This window comes from Mixophyes fleayi, chromosome 3 (genome assembly GCF_038048845.1).
Source record: "Mixophyes fleayi isolate aMixFle1 chromosome 3, aMixFle1.hap1, whole genome shotgun sequence".
Taxonomy (NCBI): Eukaryota; Metazoa; Chordata; class Amphibia; order Anura; family Limnodynastidae; genus Mixophyes; species Mixophyes fleayi.
In genome coordinates this window covers 171028904-171047313 of record NC_134404.1, presented here as the reverse complement: position 1 = coordinate 171047313, position 18410 = coordinate 171028904, and the positions used below count along the sequence as shown (strand labels likewise).

The window sequence follows — 18410 nt, the reverse complement described above, 5'->3', positions numbered from 1 at the left end:
AAGCAGCAGCCTTTTCTAGGCAGAATTGCTATTATTCCTGGATAACCTGCCATTTCATTTTAGGAGGACACATACACAATTACAAATAATATAGCAACATCAACCAGGCACTGCATGATACCAATATTCTTTTTAAATTATTTTTTTGCAGGACTGGGGTTCATAATTTACATTTTAACATTCAATATATGGAGTCAACAGTGAAAACAGCAAAGCAAATTCAAAGAAGCAAATAATAATGTAAACCTTACAAATTGATACGATTTGCATAAACAAATTGCCATACTTTCATTTCCATCTTGTATTCCATTTTTATATGCTCTTTTGTCCTTATGTGACCTTTTATGAGTGTAACAAAATTGGCTTGCCCTTTTTGTGGTCTATTTACCTATTATTACGGTTTTCCCCAGGTAATTTTCAATCGCAGTCGCAAGGTCGCGTATGCGCAGATTCCAACTACAGAGAGACTACAGTCTCCGGCAGCCATAGAACAAGGTAAGATATGCTTAACGCCAGGAAGAAACCCACACAAACACAGGGAGAACATATAAACTCCACACATTTAGGATCAAATGTATTAAACATTGTATTTTACCTATTTGTTATATTTCTAGATTACTTTATGAAAGTGCCCACACTTATCTTACAACTGTTATCCAGCACTAACCACTGCTCTTGCGCCCTAATTGTAGGCGGTTATGCTTGCAACCTTTGAGTCAATTCCCATGTTATGGCTTTCCTGAGTATCTCTGCTACCAATAACACATAATACAATTATAGTACTTTACCATTTGAGCCATACTATAATATACTATCATAGTATAGCATAATAAAATGAACTATAAGTGGAAATAGAGAACGAGAAATAGAAATCTGGGAAATTGAGGAACTAATTTGGTAACTGTCCACAAACAGAGCTGCGAGTAATTTATTTGAGTCGGTTATTAGGTTACTCCTACACAACACAGAATTAGGAGAATGCTGAGCTGTAGACACATTTTGTACCCTAAATTTGGAGCTTGAGTAGAAACATGTTAAAAACATACATTTGAATGAAGACACGTGTAGAATATAGTGGTAGAAAATGGTAGTATGGTACTCACACACTAGCAAAGTAGGGACATCCAACATTCCAAGATGCATCAGGTTAAGAACAATAGGAGACTGAAATAACACATTTATCTTTAAAAGTCATTATCCCACTTGGGCTGGTCCATGAAATTGAATGTGCACAGTCATACGTTTGTACAATAACTTGGGACTCTTGGTCCAATAGCAACATCTGTTCTGCTTTCTATTTGAGCTTTTGATGAACAGCAGATACATTATACACTTGTCACCATAGCCGGATTAAGGGGGGGGCACAGGGGGCCCGGGCCCCCCTCTCTCCGAGGGCCCCCCGCCGCTGCGCGAATAACCTCTGATGATTTTTTCTTCCTCTTTTTTTATTTTTTTTAATGGCGGCGGCGGGAGGGGGGGGGTTGCGGGCGGCCAGGTTCAGGGCTCCCTTCGTTGGTGGGGGGAGCAGGGAAGCAAAAAAAATAAAAAAAAATACAAATATAAATATATATATATATATATATATATATATATATATATATATATATATATATATATATATATATATATATATATATACACATATATACACTCACCTGATCGCTGCGCCGGCGTCCCTCCTCCTCCCTCCTCTCTGCACTGTTAACACTGAATGACAGGCGTGATGTCATCAAGTCACGCCTGAAAGGGGGAGAAGAGAGGCACACTATGGAGGAAAAAGGGGGAGAAGAAAGGCACACTACTGAGGAAAAAGGGGGAGAAGAAAGGCACAGTAAGGAAAAAGGGGGAGAAGAGAGGCACACTATGGAGGAAAAAGGGGTAGAAGAAAGGCACACTATGGAGGAAAAAGGGGGAGAAGAAAGGCACACAATGGAGGAAAAAGGGTGAGAAGAGAGGCACAGTAAGGAAAAAAGGGGGAGAAGAGAGGCACAGTAAGAAAAAAGGGGGAGAGGCACAGCATGCGAAAAAAGGGGGAGAGGCACAGCATGAGAAAAAAGGGGAGAGAAAGGCACAGTATAAGAAAAAAGGGTGAGAGACACAGCATGAGGAAAAAGGGGGGGAGAGAGGCACAATAGTGGGGACAATTAATTAATTTTAGATGGGGTGGTTTGGGCGCTACTGAATGTGGGGGTGAGTTTGGGGAGAATGAGGTCCCTTTATTAAATGTGCCTATGAATTATTTAATGGCAGTGACAGTTGCGGGAAATAGGTATATTTCTGAAATGTAAATACTATTAATTTATTGCTGGGGCTGTTTGTAGGGAGGGAAATTGGTTTATTTATTAAATGTGAATACTATTATTTTAATGTTGGGGCTGGAGGAAGGCCTAATTATTAATCATGGGTGGTACTGATTTAACGCCGGGGTGGCTGTCATTTTCTAAATGTACCCATTTTTTTTTCCCAAATAGGGCCTCTAACATTCCAGGATCTAGATAAGCCACTAAAGAAACCTGCAGCACAGGTGGTGAAAGTGAAAAGAACAGGTAGGAGAGAGCAGCAACGTCTGTGAAATGTTATGATTCTAGTGGGACAATCCCAATTTTTGGTGACCGTTCAATGGTGTACACAACAATGCAGGTTTTTTTTTGTCTGTAGGAGGGTGGCCTGGCCATGCCCAATGATGCATTATCAATGGTATTTTAATTTGCGGTATCATTGCTAGTTTTAATGTGCATTATAAATTTTATTTTTAAAGTGCGGTATCATTGCTAGTTTTAGTGTACGTTATCAATGGTATTTTTAATGTGTGATATCATTGCTAGTTTTAATGTGTGGTGTCAATACCCATTTTAATGTGGTGTTATGGTGATTGTTTTAATGCACAGTATTTTAGTTTGTGGAAGCAATGATTTTTCTTATGCAGACAACCTAAGCAAGCCCTCTGGGAGAGCTGTAAGTGTCATACTGTGGGCTGTAGGTGATGTAATGCAGGATGTGTCCCTATGCCCTTAATTTTAGATTTTAGGGGCCCCCCTGTCTTAAGTGCCCCGGGCCCCCCGAAGCCTTAATTCAGCTCTGCTTGTCACGGTTTAACGGGTCTGTTGGATCCTCGCAATCTGCTTGGGTTACCACTACCCACAGGTAGATGTGGAGTCCAACGTGTCAGAAAGTGTTCGCCAGTGACCCCTGCAAGGAAATATAGACTTTGCGGTTTCTGCCCAACAGGTCGCGGTTTTCCAAGTAGATGGTGGCAAGTGAGACCACGTGGAGAAATATGGAAATCCGGGGTGCTGCTACGTCAGGATACCTGGGAAAGATAAAGGGACTGAAGATCCAGGTAAGCTAAGAATCACAAGATCTGAACCAGTGGTGGTGCAATAGACTGCAGGCAGGAGTACATGGAGGTCCAGGTAAGTTAGGGAGCTCTGGGTCTGGATCACTGGTGGTGCAATAGTCTGCACAATAATAGATCTGACACCATAACGAAGGACCAGATGCCTTAAAATGTAGAAAAGCTGACACTCATTATCCAATGAACGCAGGAAGGAGTTAATAAAAGAACGGATCTGTGCATGCGCAGATCCGAAAGAAAGGTGGTGTCCGCCACTAGCGGCCACCCTGTACAGAAGACCTGGGGCGAACAAGCGGTCGGGGTGTCTGGTGTGTGACAACACTGCAGAAAAGGCTTTTTTTGTCATTTGTGGTGGAGAAGGAGAAAAAAAACAACACTTTCAAAATAAAGCAGAGCTGCAGCTGCTGTCAGAGTAAGGCAGCACATTGCTCTATTTTTCATATCAGAAAATTTCACTTTTCTATAGCTTAAAGATTTATACTATTAGGGAAGAGAAAATCTAGTTCACAGAGATAGTTTCCCAATTACCAACCAATAACGCCCTCTAAGGAATGACTTTATCTTCATCAGCACTTTATGTAATGTGTATCCTGTCTAGAAAATGCCGTTGCTCATTCCTCCAACCTAGTTATTCCAGCAGCTTGTATGTCTGCTAATGCCCTACAAACTAGCATATTTTCTTGATAAATAGCCCTGTTAGCATGTAATTTACTACCTTTGGGACAATGTTCTGGCATGTTCAGCTGCTACACTGGTTAAGAGTCACATGCTTTGCCTGCCTTTGTGGAGATGGTAAGATTTATTGCAGATGGGTTGTTTTTTTCTGGGCTGCCTCTGTGGAACCAGTGGCCTCTCTGCCAGGAATGCATTTTCACAATACTGTTTGGGAGGATCTCTCAAGAACAGAAGACTCACAAAAAACAAAGCAAGTGGGGAATGTGAAATCATTGGTAAATACATTGTTGGAGGCAATTATAAGCAGCAACTAATTTATTGCAGAAATGACATTTATAAAATAAATTTTGGTCATCATAGAGCAAAATTATAGGGTTTTTTTGGTAAACAAATTGCAAAGTTTGAACCAGGGCCGTCTTTCCCATTGGGCACAATGGGCAGGTGCCCGGGGGCCCTGCAGCCCAGGGGGGCCTGTCGGAGGCAGCAAAAAAAAAACCCCTGAAGAAAAAGAAGAAAATACTTACCTTGCGGTCAGCTGGTGATCCGGCTCCCTCCCTGGTCTCCTCCTCCGTCGCGCTGGCAGTGCATGTCAGGCGTGACGTCATCACGCCCGCCCGACATCCATTGCGGAGTGCGACGGAGGAGGAGACCAGGGAGGGAGCCGGATCGCTAGTTGACCGCTAGGTAAGTATTTTCTTCTTTTTCTTCAGGTATTTTTTTTTTTTTTTGCTGCCTCCGACGGGCCCCCCTGGACTGCAGGGCCCATATATATATAAATATATATATATATATATTTTTTTATATATATATATATATATATATATATATATATATATATGTATATACAAGTTAACCCGTGCATGATACTCATGCATTCTAGTCAAATCAAGCTACTTAAGGGGCTAGATTTACTAAACTGCGGGTTTGAAAAAGTGGGGATGTTGCCTATAGCAACCAATCAGATTCTAGCTGTCATTTTGTAGAAGGTACTAAATAAATGAAAGCTAGAATCTGATTGGTTGCTATAGGCAACATCTCCACTTTTTCAAACCCGCAGCTTAGTAGCCCAAGGTGTTAAAAAGGTTCTTGTCATGCATTTGGGGCTAGGTCAGGCCTCCTCAGGGGAAGAGCGTTACTTCCCGACGTAAGCGCCCTTTTTTAACGTGATTTTGTCCACATGTCACCACCTCATCATTCTTTTCCATCACCTCATCCTTCATCGCCACATCCTTAATCTCCATCGTCTTACTGTTCTAAAACCTCTCGATACACAACGTTTCTGCTAAACACCTTATCGCTGTGCTCAATCAGTCTTCCTTGAAGGGCAATATTCATAACCTGCACTTTCACATCACTGCTTCTCCGTACTCGTGAAAATGCGACATACAATTGTCCATGACCAAACACAGGCTCTGGTAAATAAATACCCACACGGTCAAGACTTTAAGGCTGGGGGGATGATGGAAGTTAACTGACTTCACTATTATCATTTTTTTGTCAAATAATGTCAGTATACTACATTTCAGGTCAATTGGATGAGCCCTTTCTGAGAAAACAGTTTTTTACACACACACACACACACACACACACACACACACACACACACACACACTAACACATGCCGCTAGGCTTACATATATTAGATAGGGGCCCCGGTGCACTGCTTTGCCCGGGGGCCCAAAATGTTGTTAAGATGGCCCTGGCTTAAACAATGCAAACTCATCTACATGAACATTGAAGTCTGTGCACCATGCTGACTGCATGCTCCAGCTTTGTTAGAAAAGTAAGGAACTATTCTATACATTGCGCAGATTTAACTTGTTTTGCAACACTTATTTTTTATATTTTTAAATATTATCACTATCACCATCTCAGCATGCCTCATTTGTTTAAAATTTTATTTTTAAAAAAACAATTCATTTTTTATTTTTTTTATTGAATCTGGAAGTCCAAATCTGTGCTTCCAGCTCCAGTGCACATGCGTGAGCCAGCATGAAGGCTCACTTACGTGCAGAGGGACTCCTCTTACCGCTGCCTGCCAGAATCGTTGGGGGAACTGAGCATCACTAACATACAGGGCCATAAACAACATTGCACCAACATACATCTCTTCATTTCTTGCCAAATATATCCCAAATAGATTCATCTGCTCTGCACAAGATCTGTGTCTCTCATCCACACTCACAATCTGCTCACATTTGTAGTCACAGGACTTTTTTTGGGCTGCACCCACTCTGTGGACTACCCCCTCTCATACAAAAAGACTTTCCTCAAGCCTTTAAAACCTTCAATCGTTCCCTGAACACTCACCTCCTCTTCACGCAAACGTATAAAATTCCCAAAGTTATATTAGTTAAAATCTTGTACTTTGTCCTTGCTTAAATAGAGCATCAGAAGTGCTTTAAGTAACAGGTCTAAAACCATCCCCGTAGAATACTATGCTATGTATTTAATGAATATTCCCACAGCAATGGATGTCAATGCTACTGAATGCTGCAGGCCATGACTAAATTGAAAGGAAAAAAAATGCTTGTCCCTACACGTCTATTTGTTTACATTATTTTTTGGATCATCAGGGTCTGTGTATTTAATAAACTTTAAGAATATAAGTTAAATGCTTACAACTAACACCTGCGTGCTAACTCTGCCATCATTGAAATTATTTGCTATAAATTAAAATTGGAAAGCATCACTGTGACGAAATGACTGATTGCTATTTTCTGTTGAATTTATTTATCACACTGTGAATATTTTATGTAACCTTTCAAATTGTATTTGGTTAACTGACCTGAGTCTGACCTAGGCAAGTGTGAATGGTCTTTTGAAAAAGTAGCCAGGCCCAGAGACAGATATCTGAGTAGTGTGTGTATGCAGAGGTGCCCAAACATATATCTTAGTGATAGATAATTTACTTTGGGGAAACTCCAGTGTCATTTTGGGAATCAATCTTACTTAATTGAAAGTGAAATTCCTAAGGTGGGGTGTGAAGAGCCAACAAGATATGGTTTAAAAATCCCTTGTATCAGTAGTACAGTGTTCATTTCTTTGAGGGAGTCTATCAAGACTGACCAATCCTTCTCAACTGTGTTCCCTCACACATCAGGTCTTAACTAGTAAGAAGTAACTCTGATTTTATTTCCTATTTTATTTTCTGAAACTCATTTGTGCAACATTTTATATGTCTTGTTATTAATTTTTGTAAATAAGTCTTGGAAATATTTTTCAGATTAAACATATTTAATCTAGCGTATTTCTCTGTGATTCTTTGTGAATTTACGAGGCCCAGGGAGGCTCATGCTACATGTGTATGTGAGTGTGACACTTTAATAAGTGGTTTTGGTGAATGTAAGGACACCATAATAAATCCTTTGTGGTGGCAGAAAAGGTGTATTCATGGTTAATTAACTAAGGTGACGCCAGTCACGGCCAGCTGTTCAGATTGCTGTATCTGGGACAGGCTGGGGTGTTCGTGACATTTATATATTCCTGGAGATTACAATGTAAACAAATTAAGATCTAAATCTATGTGTACAGCAGAAAAGTTCAGATATATTTGCTAATTATTTCTCACTTTTGTCCTATTATCACAGTACTAAAATATTCCTTGTATTCAAACTTTCTGGGTCATGAACTCAACCAAAGCATAAAAAAATGGTTCCATTCAATTCAGGTAAAAAAAGATGTATACAGAAGTGCTTTATTTTACAGTTCTTATTAACAACAATACTAAGTTTTCCTATGTTCTACTTGCTTTTCTCAAATGCACTGCTTCATTGAAATTAAATACCTATTTCAGAGTAACCTAGACTAGGCTTTCTTCATTTTTCCATGCAATTACTGATCTCCACATCTCATAGTGGTTGGTCCCCTCCTCCCTGCTTTTTCTCTGACTTTTTAACAATGTCCTGCAATCATAGCCCATTTAACTGCTCCAATTTCTCCAATTTAGATTTAGAGATTTGTTTATATTATGCACGTCCTCGCTGGTATGCAGAATATCCAACATTTTTCTGACATTTAGGCACCCATAGAACAGGCAGACATTGCCCCGTAGTGCTTATGCTGTTTTTTTAATCTCATACAAACATATCTGTTTGGGGAAGTGCATGGATTTATGAGTCAAGATGGCAGCATCTATGGGGGTGCAATAATCGGACACTTATAATGGCATTAGCTGGACACATCAGGGTATTCCTCACTAAATAGCAGCTGAGATCACTCATGTTGTACCCAAATGCAAGCTGATATATTTAAATGAGAATCAAGGTTTGGATTAGACATTTATGAGGTTATTTTATGGTTAGAGGTACAGAGCACAGCGACAGCCCTAAAAATGGAGAGGAGATTCTGGGTGCAATCCAATACCTTGAATAGAACAGGTTTTGAACCAACCAGGCGCATTTGATGCAGGCAAGTACACTTATCCAAGAAAAAAACGCATGCAAACATACAAAAGTGGCACATAATAAAAATAGCCCCAATGCTCCATCACCAGTCAGGATACAGAATTCAGATTAGCTGGTTTGCCCGCATGCAGCTTTAGGTGCTGAGGGCACCCAGAAATCCCTTATGAGTTCAGAATCACTTAGGCAAACAACTAGAAGAGTCAATCAGAAACTTTACTGTAAAATATACGCATCCAGGAAAATAATCACAAATAACACTAAATAAATGGCAGGAGATTCACCGCACACTTAGCCTAACTAACAACCCTTCCAAAGACGGAGCTCTAGTCACAGATTGCTTTGTGTGATCTCCCAGTCATTGAGCCACACTGTTCCCTTCTTTGCTAGCTGGAGAGGGACCAAGTCCTATGTCCTCCTGCTTTTTGTAGGTACACCAAGTAACAAGGCCAGCAGTGAGTTGTATATCTGATCACCAGCAGGATCCTAGACTAGCCCAATAGGAGCCGTGATATCTAGTTAGTGCTATCTCAAAGTAAGAGATGATAAAAACCCAATACTGCAACATGTGCTCTTTTAACCTCCAGCCCTGCCATAAATTCAAATATGTACTTGAAATACATCCATTCGCAGGGTGGCCAATCTGGTAGAGGGTATAAACTACACTGAGCCCAAATATCAGGACTAGATTTGACTGTGCCAATAGGCAAAGACTTTATGAGCATACCCAAGACTTTATGAGCATACCCAGCTCATTTCTTCCCTGGCATTCAAAGAGGACAGAGCTCTGTTCATGCCAACAGGAAAGCTTACAATACAGTTAGAGTATTTTCTATTAATGTTTAGCAGCAGCGGTAGTTCTAGTTACAAGCAACAATGCATTAACAAAGATTAGAATTCATACTCAATGTACAGTAATCTATGATTTCCCAAATAACTGCTCCAACACAGTAGCTTAACATGATGATATTGCTACAAGAGGTTTGTAACACATGCAGAAATAGATATGAGAAGGAATGTAGGTGTCAGAGTGATCCCTTCCACCTCATTCTGGATCACAGACCAGATGCTAATTAACATTTGTTTTCCTATCACAGTTCAAAATAGCCCTGCTGTTGTCTACCTTAGGAATCAATACCCTCTTTCCACATACATCAGACACACTGTGCCAATGATAGGAATAAACGTATACCTAAGAAATCCCACCTAGCATAATTGAACCATAAAGTACAGATAGGTTAATACATTATAACATAAGCTATTTAGCAGTGACGAGCGCAAGGGCTTAAGTTTTTTTTTCAACTGTGCCCGGACACTTTGCTCTCCCCACATTATAGGCTGAAATGAGCAGTAATTCAGTAATACGGAGCAAAAAAACAAACATAACATAAATAAAATGAAAAAGCAGCATATTCATTTGCACCTGCAATCGTACAAAGTATCCCCATTTAACTGAGACAGTTTCCAAAATTAAAATGTGGATGTATGTACTAGATGTACAAACGTGCAATTATGCAAACCTAAACATGTCCGCATAGTTTCTGGTTAGTAATTTACCTTCAGTAGTTCCTTGCAATTTTCTATCTCCTGGTTCTTTGAGGTAACTCTATAATGACAGTGGGTCTGTGTTCCAAGTATGTTGCACTCGTAGATAAAGATGCCATTTAATCATGTAAATGCGATGTTTGAGGTTCAACTCTGATGATGGGTAGTTTGTGATAAAAGCATTTTTGTCTTTGAACACTTCTGGTAGAAAGCGTCAGCTTCTGCAATCAGTAGTCAGATCGATTAATAGCCGCTGCTTCAGATCTCTCTTGAGACCTGATCAGTGCCATTATGAGCAACAGTGGTCCCGGTTATACTACATCCAGATCCAACCAAACCATATCCATATTATTGTGAGATTAGGCCTTTTTCAAGATTCATGAATAGAGACAGTCCCACCAAAAATAGGGACTGTTGGGAGGAATGTGATTTGCCAGTCTGACCAGTCACTTGACTATAGCAAACATATTATTGCTCTATTTGGAATAGACTGGAGAGCAATGGTACAACACACTAACATTAGCCATCTGTGCAGTGCCGTAACTAGAAGGAACGAAGAGCAAGCAGGAAATATGAAGCCTCTAGCCCTTAACTGTAATTAAATCATACTTGCCTACTCTCCTGTAATTTCCGGGAGGCTCCCGAATTTCAGAGTAGGCAAACCTCCCAGATCCTATAAAATGAGATAAATAAAATTTATGGTATTGAATAGCAAGAAGGGGCTTAATGACGAGATTAAGCCTCGCCCAGCTATTCAATACCTTGATTTGCTGTAATTTTAGTGGGGGCGTAGCTATAGTGACGCAACAACGTTGTCACACCCCCTCCTATCCTCTGTCACATGACCTGTACTCCGGGATCTCCTGGAGTACAGATTTAAAAAGCAGGCAATTATGAATTAAATTAACCTAGAATATAAATTTTTCTGCGCTCCCTTTTAGCCTTATGCCCTGGGTAGTTGCCACTCTCGCACATTCCTAGCTACAGCCCTGCATCTTGTGTGCACAGCCCTGATGCAAGTTACCAGGGAGGATACAGAAATATTAACAAAAATATACTATGCAGTATGGATAACTGTATCAGCAAGCAGCACGTGCATGTAAATGCCTCGATCAGTACAGTTCTCAATTTGGATTTCATTCCATCACGTAAAATAAATCAATTAGTAAAACAGTTTCCTAGAAGCCAAAGCAGCTCTCTGTAGGTGTAGTGCGGCATTCCCTAGGTCCGGCCATGCCCTCTGCTGTCATCGCTACATACTCTAAAACTGTGGGGCCTTTGTTCAAACAGCACATGCTCCCGCAGGCAGCTCAGCTCTGATTTCAATAAAAAAAAAAGAAAATTTGTTTAATAACATTATTTTTTTGTAAGGCAAGCGGAGGATTAGGTTTCAGAAAGCATATCTGGATTTGCTCTTACAAAAATAACTCACTCAGGTTTAACCTCTTTGTTTCTGGAAAGGGGCACAAAGAACAATGACTGGATGGTCTAAATCTATTCAGAAATCTGTCTTCCATTAAGTGAGACATTTTAACATGTTACAAAACTGTAGACATGTTTAGCTTCTGCAAACATATATATTGCATATTATGTTGCACCTAACTTGAAACATATCCATGAGGAACAATGACCATTCTAGAGCTATTTGCTTTCCTGTTGCACTGCACATTGTTAGGAGCTGTATGAGGCATGGAAACAAACCCTTGCCGAGAATGTATTTAGAAAGTTATCACATGATCACTGGATCTGACTCAGGCATAGGGCACATTACCAGCCTCTCTGGGAATGCAACTATTCACCCACTTTCTAAAGAACATACATACAATCCAAACTCTTGTGAAAGCAAACATTAGTCATAATGCAGAATAACGTCATTGCACAAAAGAAGCAATTATGCAAGCCGTTGTCAGGTGTAATACCTGACAAAAAGAAATCCTGTGCCAGCGCATTATGTAATTAGTGTATAATTGCATAATCATGTTATTATCAGTTGTTACATATGCAGAAAAATGGGTGGCAAACATTTTTAACAAAAATAAAAGTACTTATGTTATAAATCTTTAATAGTGGCATCTATTCATGCGTTTCTAAAATGCTAATATTTATTCATATTTTATAAATCAAACTTTTATTGACAAAGAGGAACAGTGATGATCTCTTTCTAAAAAGAGTAAAAAACAGTACAACACAACAACTTCTTAATGCTCACAGCAAAAAAGAAAAGCAACAACAAACGTTTGAGAGCCAAACATTTTAGGGATGGAAATCTAGACAGTGGAATTTTTCACCATAATTTCTAACAAAGACCATCAAATGGTTGCTATTATATAAAGTTTTATACCAATTTTCTCAAGAATGAAATGGAGTAGAATTTATTGTAGTGAATACAGAGGAATGACACAGAGGGGCATATTCAATTGTTAGCGAGACGGGTGAAAATCCCACGCTGGAAAAAAAACAAAAACCCGCACTCGTTTTTTCCTGTTCGAGCGCTCGTTTTAAAAAAACCCCCGCTCAATTCAATTGTTAACATTGCATCCACCCCCTCGCGCTCTATTATTGGTCCTAGCGAGTTTGAAATGAGGAGTGGTTAAGGCAGTCATTTTAGTATAAAAAATTAATGCAAATTAATGCAATCAAGAAGGGCCCCAGCACTGCACAAGAGAATGGGCCCCCACACTGCAATCAAGAATGGCCCCAGCACTGCACAAGAGAATGGGCCCCCACACTGCAATCAAGAATGGCCCCAGCACTGCAAGCAACAATGCCCCCCCCCCTGGACAGCAGATTAAAAGATTTTACAAGGAGGTAAATTTTTTGCCATTTACAAACATTTCTTGAACACTGGCCGACATGGACATTTGTAAGGTACAATTATTTGTGGCACAGTGGGCAAGCCGGACATTTCTTCGAAGGTACAAATAATTTTTGGGACTTTGCGTAAATGAGTGTGTGTAGGTAAAGCATCATAAAACTGAGGATTTCGTCCATGGTGAGTGTTTTTTTTTTTTCAATAAAAATCTATGGTGTACATGAGGGTGTTTACTGTATTTCTTGGGGTTTTATTATTTTTAATAAAGATTTGTGGTTGGAATGAGGGTGTTGTGCTTTTATTTAACATTTTGCTTTGTGGAACTACAGATCACAGCCAGCCGTGGGTGCAAAAGCATGTTGGCACTTGTGGTTCTACAAGTGCAAACATGCCCTGGGTGCCATGGGTACGCTGGTGCTTGTAGTTAGACAAGTAGCAGCATGCCCACACTATTTAGGCCAACAAGGCTGGCTGGGACATGTAGTTCCACAAATCAACTTTTTTTTTTTTTTTCATACAAAATCCCCATTTATTACCCTACTACCCACAGCCCAGGGGTAGTAGGAAGAGCCCTAGTGCTATTGGCACTGGGCTGGGTGTCCCTAGGGGGATGGCCCGCTTACATTTTTCAGCGGACCACACTCCCTAGGCAATCCAGGCCAGCGCTGAACAGTCTGTGGGTGTTTAGTCATTATGGCCGTGGGACCCAAACTGCATCCCCCCCCCCCCTCCCCCTGCTATAGTGCCTATCACCACGGCTGGTTTGCCTAGTGCTGGTTCAATTAAAAAAGGGGGAACCCTACGCCAAATTTTTCAAAGATTTTAACTCACACATCAATAGCCTGCCAGCACTAGGGCTAAGACTAAATAGAGTGGGGAGCAAACGATTTTGGTTTTAAAAAATAAAAAATAACATGCTACTTTTCACCGAGAGCTGACTGAGGTCAGGCACAACCATGCCCCCCCCCCCTTAAAAAAAATGATATAAAAAAGTTTAAATACATGCACCACTTATGTTTTTTTCTAAAGGGGGAACTTTCCAAAAATTATTAATTATTATTACACTTTTTTAAGTACTTCTCAGTTTTTAGGTTATTTTTATGAACTTTTACACCTATTTTTTCAGTTTAATGTATATTTTTCTTAACTTAATAAAAAAACTTTTTCTTTGAGCAGACCAAGGAGGTGCGAGATGAAACAGCAGATTTGCCAGTTTCACACTCAGCATTAAAAAACAATTGAATAGCTTTTTCCGCTGAGGGTTCGCATCCAGCCTATACTTTAACATTGACAAACGGTTGTGGCGCGATAACACCGTTTCGGTAAAAAAAAAAAAAAAGATTAGAATTGCGGGAGAAGTTTCCGCGCTCGAAAATAAGGAAAAAAAGCAAAAAAATTACTTAACGCGCTCGAACTTCGAAACTCGCTAACAATTGAATATGCCCCAGAATGTTTGTTCTTAAATTAGAAAGAAGTTTGTTTAGATTCTCCGCTTATTCTTTAGCCTTTGTGTACTACTGGGATGTAGTTGAAACGTTGACATGTAAAATGTGTACAGGGTTGTAGTGTCAACATTCAAAATTTTAACATAAATAAATAGATTTAAACAATAAAAATGGCAATACATGTATTAAATAAATAAAGCATAACATAAAAATGACGTCACCTCCATCCCCCCAAAGATCATAACCAACCGTAGTGCTGCCAGCCTAGGCTGATACTAGCAAAGACGAGGGACAAAAAGTGTGGGCCAAAGCACATCAAACCTCAGTTCTTCAATTTGTGATATGTGGCGTGAAATGCTCACTCCTGTCCCCTCTGTAGTCACAAAACAACAGTACAGCCGTATACCAGTAACAGTGGGCTGTGGCTGACAAAATCCTACATATACCACAACTAGATCTGGTGGCTCAAGTGGAAGCCAGAGAATGCAGGAATGGGGAACTAAAGGAGGGAGAAAGTCTATCATCAGAGCACACAAACACACTGTATTGTGGCTCCTTCTCCATAGACCAGGACTTGGCAACCTTTTTCTATCAGTGTGCCAGAAAAAATATATTCAAGCCCAGGAGTGCCAGTTGTATGTGTGTGTGTGTGTGTGTGTGTATATATACACGTGTGTATGTGTATATATACATTATATATATATATATATATATATATATATATATATATATATATATATATATATATATATATATTTCTTATTTTATCATGCTTATATCATGGTAATGCTAATAGTAAAGAGACCAACAAATCATGTTATGCAGCATAGATGTGCCCCCAGTTTATATTGTGCCACAAAGTTGTGCCTCAAGTTATATTATGCCTCTTACTTACTCTCTGGAGACTCAGCACGCACATCCACACATCATTCGTTCCACAAGGGAACCGTGGAGCTGCTTCATTAAAACAGCTGAAGATCAAGATGGAACTGTTGCGTTTCGGCTGTCTTTGGCTGCTTTAGTAAGGCAGCTGCAGAGCTCCAGAGTGCCAGAATGAAGTGGTCCAAGTGCCGCATCTGGCACGCGTGCCGGGGGTTGCCTACCCCTGCCATAGACTAACACAAATAAGAACAAATGCCAAGAGCCAGGTAACCAATAGGCCTATAAAAATTAATGCTGACACATAACTTTTGGGAGTTACTTTTATTGAGGTCATTTTATTGAAAAGACCCCTCCCCGGCCATTATTGCTGCCTCTCAGAAAGTTATTAGCAGCAATGCCATAAAAGATCCATCGGGCTACTATAGCTGACCAATTGAATTCTAAAGGTTATATAATTTTGCCCTGGACTAACAGATCATAGACATAGTTTGTGCTAGCAAAATGGATGTGTTGGCAAATAGGTCATTTAGATACTGTTCTGAGATGAGGACTGTACCCAAATGTACTGTACTTCCTGACTCAACTGCTTCTCCCTAAAATGTAAAACACCCATATATATAGCTACCCTATCCCAGTGCTCTCCCTAGCACCTATTTCCCGGGTGCTCCACCCGGCTGTTTTTACCTGCCACCTGGCTCTTGGAGCCCAACAGAGTCCTACTAGAATATAATATAACATTGTTACTCCTATTAGAAAAGGCACTATGTGAGCACTACAGCCAGCAGTGTGTGTTAGACCAGTCCTGGCAGGTGTAGGCTATAACCGCCAACATTTTTCATTATTATTGCAAAGTAATACAACTGCCCTCATCCAGCTGCTTCTTAATGCCACCCGGCTGCCAAAAGTTTCTGGGGAGAGCACTGCTATCCACCACATTACTTACATTACCTACCTGTACAAACCGTGTACATTATGAGAGAACAGTAGGTGTGAAGATGTTTTTAGTAATCTCTGATAAATGATACACAAATAAATAAAACATCTCACTCTGGTGACAGAATTAGTTTTCATATACAATCATCTATTTATATAGCGCAGCGCACAATGTACTGAAATAGCACTTCACAAGAGTCCTTCCTGTGTTGATTAGTTAAAACACAAAACTGTAAAGTCACATTTTCTATACAATGTTTTTTAACCACTATGCAAATAGATGTATGTTTGCTCAGGAGCAAAAAGCTCCTGAGCAAATAGAACATTTTATTTTTCATAGATGAAAAACAGTGGGACTGTAAACTGGAACATACAACAAAAGTGATGTTTTTAAAAGGAAGGTGTTACAGAATAATACATTGTGATCCACTCTTAATACAGTGTAGATACAGTTTCAAATTATCCCCAAATAATCTAATTTGCAGCTTTTGCAATGGACAATTGAGAAGCTGCAATAACTGTGACCGGGCCTTCTGATTGGTTCTTTCCCCTCCTCACCACCATTCAGCTCCAGTCTTCTGGAGGGCTATGAGACAAACCAGTGCAGCCATTACTCCTCGTACTCCGGTGAGGGGAGGGGGGGGTCGCTAATCAGCTTAAGGTAGCAATGCAGAATTAATAGTCTGCTTTTTTGTTTCAATGTTATTTTGATTTTATGTGGGTATAAATGCCATTGTTTATTATTTATGTTGAATCAATTTGTACTCTACTTACAACAAATGAGAGGTTTAGTTTTACTTTTCTCATGAGTGCTCCACAAAGCATTTCATATTAGAATATGGGTAAAGTATTATGCTTTTGTACTTATTTGTTTACATTTTTATTAAGTAAACCTGTTGTTCTAAGCCATAGATGACTATGGTAAAAATGCCGAAGTAGTGGTGGAGAATGGGCACCTTTAGAAGAAAGCATCTCTTAAACATGGGGGTGCAAAGGGACATTCCTGCCATGACAAGAGGTGAGAGCTCATCTCAAACTCAGAACAAGAACCACAAGATTTCCATGTCAGTGGCCCCCTAAACAGGGGAGGGCTGACAAATTTTAGCCTGGGGGGCAAGGCTTAACTCAGAGGCCTATTTTGATGGAAAAAAATGCAGGTGGCCCAGTGACCCAGCCCATGGTAGCCCACTATGGGACCAGCCCGGAGGGGCAGATGTCCTCCTGCCCTCCTTCCTGCCCCTGCCCCTAAAGCACCTTGCTAGGGCATATGTGCTCAGTAATCTTCCAGCCAAGAGAGGTTGTAAACAACGTGAAGTGTAAGGTTGTCAATGCAGTTTACTGGCAGGTCATGTCCAACTGGCTTAGACAAATTTCCACTTCACAGCATTTACTGTACATTTAAAACAGTGTTTGGTAACTGGTCCAGTGAACTTGTCATTTATTGGATTAGGAAGTAAGTATTTAAATTAAATTAGCAACTCTCTCACAGAGTTTTGCCTTCCTCTTATCAACACAGTTACATTTCTAGAACGTTTCTAGAACGTTCATAGTCTTTTGTCTATTTCCAACCCCGCTAAATTCGTAACTGCAAAACATCAACTTACATTTTAGAACACCTTTATAATGATCGTTCACATAAATCACTCCTCCAGGTGTGACTTGTCCAAAACTATTATGAATGCTTTGATGAGTTCTTGCAATATTAGAGCTGCACTATGACCTACTGTGTTAGATTTACTAACCTGCTGATTCCTCCAGCTAGAGTCCAGGGACAACTCCATGAAGCCATTTTTCCCTTGGCTCCTTGTTTCTGAGATGGCCCTGGATGAAAACCAAGATTGTTGAAAAAAAAACCCCAAAAAAACCAAGATTGTGTGATGAACAAAATATAGTTTTGCCAATTCAATATTACAAAACCTAGGAGTACTGGGACAAACGGCTGCATTGAGCAGACCCCAGAACTCTGGCTAGGGGAGTTAGCAGATATGTCACATTAGGGTGGTTGGGCACATTTAAAGAATTAAGTAAATTCTCCAAAAAAGAGCATTTATTATAGAAAACTGAAACAGAAGGTAGATGGGTAGGAATGATAATGAAACATCACAAGCTGCATATAAGATTGTTTCAGGATGAAAAATACTCACATATCCTATTTATGTAAGTAAAGATAGCCTTTTGAGAATGGCCATCTGAGTACTCTTTTTTTTTTATTTTTATAAGAACACTGGAAAATGCATACAATTATTATTAAGTTTTACATTTTTTATGGACAACAATATACATGCGTCTTTTTATCCTGAAACAGTCAGAACTCCAGCTTGTGAAATTTGAAATATTTACCATTTGTTTCATTACTATAA

The 18410-nt window shown here is 39.8% G+C and overlaps 1 protein-coding gene across 4 annotated transcripts in view; it reads right to left on the bottom strand.

Moving 5' to 3' along the window:
• ANKRD6 (ankyrin repeat domain 6) overlaps nucleotides 1-18410 on the bottom strand; it is a 176123-nt gene that overhangs the window by 146706 nt on the left and 11007 nt on the right. The gene's annotated exons all lie outside the window — the stretch shown is intronic.